The following is a 3,599-nucleotide window of genomic DNA, read 5'->3' on the forward strand; positions in this document are numbered from 1 at the left end:
AACTCTACTGAATTTGCTATGTTTAATTCGCAATTTTTTGGTATGTGTATGAAGGCTTTTCTTTTGCCTTACAGTGATTTCAGTGGGAAGGCTAATGAATATGCCAGCTGCAGGGCAATTGAACTGTAAAAGGAAATAAAAGTCTTTGGGTCTGCTATCTTTTGAATGTTCCCTCTTAGGAAAAAAAAATCTAAACAGACCTAAAACTAAACTTTATGCCATACAAACCAGTATTTTAGGCAGAAATATTGACTACAATCCATTCTATGGTATGTGCAGCACTTTATATTCAGGGAGGTTTTAATATAGGAAAGCATCTGAAAACTGGTTTTATCTGTTTAGACATAGATTTATAGGCTAAATCTATAAATGGCGAAGACGCTGAGCTTGTCAATCAGAAAGGTCAGAAGTTCGATGGTTCGAATCCCTAGCGCTGTGTAACAGAGTGAGCTCCCATTACTTGTCCCAGCTTCTGCCAACCTAGCAGTTGGAAAGCATGTAAAAATGCATGTAGAAAAATAGGGACCAACTTTGGTGGGAAGGTAACATTGTTTCGTGCCCCTTTGGCATTTAGACATGACCACGGAGATGTCTTCTGACAGTGCTGGCTTTGGGCTTTGAAACCACCCCCTAGAGTTGGGAACAACTAGCACATATGTGCGAGGGGAACCTTTATCTTTACCTAGACTTGGACCAGTGACGTGCGGTGAGGTTTATGACTGGTGAGGCACTGACCCAGTGCTGAGTTTCAAATATTTTTAGACTTGTGGACTTCAACTCCCAGAATTCCACAGCCAGGCATGCTCAGTTCCAATTTAAAGCAACAGCATTTGTTTTTCTCCTTTGCTCCTTCTTTCTTTTTCTTTTTCTTCTCCTTCCCCTCCTTCCTCCCTCTCTCCCTTCCTCCCCCTCTCTCAAACACACACACACACACACACACACACAAGTTGGATTGGACTATCTCTCCTACCCCTTCCCTCTTCACTCACTCTCAAACAAACCCCCACAGACACAAAAGTTGGATTGGATATCTTTTCCAGTGGCTTGAAAGCAGCTCCTCTGCCATCCCACCCCCCATTCCCCTGCTGCCTTTCCCAAACACCTCCACCATTGCAAATGCAGCCTGCTGTCTGGGTGGGAAATGCCTGGAACACAATAAAGCCCACCCACCACCTCCTGCTGGCAGGCTGGGCTGAGAGGAGAGGCAGAGAAGCTGGAGGGGAGCCAAGCCGAGCCTTCCAAAAGAAAGAGGCTGGGGGGAAGTGTGTGTACTACAGCATGGCTCTTTGCCTGGCTTCCTGCCTCCTCCTGTGGTCTCCTCAGTGCTCGCTTGTGCTCTCCCTCCCCAAGTGTAGTTTGATTGCAGGTGGAGCCACATTGCCTTTTCAAACTTGTAATCAGTGAAGCTGGGCTAGATTTTTATATAGTTTTATCCAGCTGTGTGAGAAATGAATGGGGGCCTGGGGAGGAAGTCACTACACTTGGGGAGGGAGAGCACCAGTGAGGTTAAGCAGAGTCATCCACGGTGAGGCAGCAACTAGCTCAGCTTTTTCCTTTTGCTTTTTTTTTCATGATGAGAGTGGTGAGGCTGTGCCTCACTTGCCTCACCTGACTGCACGTCACTGACTTGGACTTAGACTTAGAATAAATTTATTGTCACTCTAAGTGTACCCTAATCGGCATGCATTAAAATGAAATTTCGTTGCATACATCTCAAAGAGTCTCCACCTCTAATGTACACTACATAAACATGACAAAATAAATAAATACAAAACGATGCATATAGTCACATGTATTTTATGACACGGAGAAAAACACAGTTTAGTTTGGATGTATACATGCATGGTGACTTTACCAGACAGATAGCATAGGGAACAAAGCTGTTACAGAATCTGGTAGTCCTACCAGAAACACTATGAAACCTCCTCTCAGAGGGGAGCAACAGATGCAGACTATGAAGTGGGCGTGTGGGCTCTCTAACAATATTTTGAGCTCTAAGCACATAGTGCAGTATCCTGAATCATAGGAAGCGAGCTTCCTCTAATCTTCTCAGCTGTCCTCATCACTCTCTGTATGGACTTTCTATTTGAGGCACTGCAGCTACCAAACCAAACAGTGATGCAGTTTGTTAAAACGCTCTCAATCATGCTTCTGTAAAAAGTGGCCAGGATAGAAAGAGAGCACAAGTACCTGCACTACAGTAGTTTTGTCTACATTTGTATAACTTGGTTAAGTTTTTAGATCTGGACAATCTGATAAAGAACTATTAGAACTCTATCAACTGCCTATATTTTGTTCCCCCTCCTAGAAACCCTAGATTTGTTTTTTTTTAAAAACTTAAGGTGCGGGATGGTTTCTTTAGAATTTCTTTTCAGAGGGCTTTTGAGTTGGCGAGGGCAGAAGATATCACTGTTCATGTTGCAGTTTTGTTGCATAACTTTTCTCCTTCTGATGCCTTCCTAGCTACCCCGATTCAACAATAAAATGCAATTATACCCTTGAGATGTAATTCAACTGTGGAAAGCCAGGATATGTAAATTGCAGCAGAGATGATAACAAATGGAAAATAAGGCAAGAGCAGACATTATTTGGTCATCTCACAATAAAAAGAACAACAGAGGAAATTTCACCAAAATCCTCTTCTTTGCATTACATTTCAATATGTGATCAAATTGAATGAGAATCTGTTGGGGAAAACTGGAGAGAAATGATTGGCATGGCATTATAAAATTCTGCTGCGAGTTGGCAGCTCCTGATAGAAATGTTGGTGGGATGTTCTCATCTTCTTTCTAAAGTAAAACCTTTTCACCCTCTGTATCTGTGAGGGACTGGGCCGGATGTGCTATGTGCCGGCCATGCCCACCCTCAGTTTAGCGAAGGGGAAAAAAGTTGCGATACATTATGTGACAACAACGTGATGTTGTGAGTTTGACACTGGTGGACTAGACAATACTGCCTTTTTCTTCTTGGTATGAGGATCCATTTTCTAAATAACAATTTGCTCAGGGCATATCTACATGTTACCCTGTTTCCTGAAAAAATAAGACCTCCCCGGATAATAAGCCCAATTGAGTTTTTGAGTGCATGCGCTAAAATAAGTCCTCCCTGAAAATATTGCAACACAGCAGCAGCCATGAGGTGACCACGCTCACCGCCTCCTGCACCTCAGAAATAAGACCTCCCCAAAAATAAAGCCAAGTGCTTATTTCAAGGGTCTTATTTTCGGGGGAACACAGTATGTAGTGTAAGTGGGATCCTCTTTTCTAATGGCAACTCAATTTGAAATGAAGGATTTCAAAGAAAGTCAGTTGGATTGTGCAAGCTGTCCCTGTGATGTGTTTATTAGCAACCAGTTTACATACTACAGGTTGGTCAGTTATCAGATAAGATCACTGTTTCAAAATTCAGAAGAGCTTTGTCCTTGGCTTGATTTAATGCTGCACAAAAAGAACCCACAGTTCATGTTTGTTATACTGCCAGTTCGACAGGGACATTGATCCTCTCTACATTGCTAGGCATTCTGGGCTTATTTATATTAACTATTAAACAACCATTCCGTGTCCTTAAACATTGTTCAGTTTTGGTATACCGTCTGTAAA

The sequence above is a fragment of the Natrix helvetica genome (assembly GCF_964273705.1).
Source record: "Natrix helvetica genome assembly, chromosome: 2".
Classification (NCBI taxonomy): domain Eukaryota; kingdom Metazoa; phylum Chordata; class Lepidosauria; order Squamata; family Natricidae; genus Natrix; species Natrix helvetica.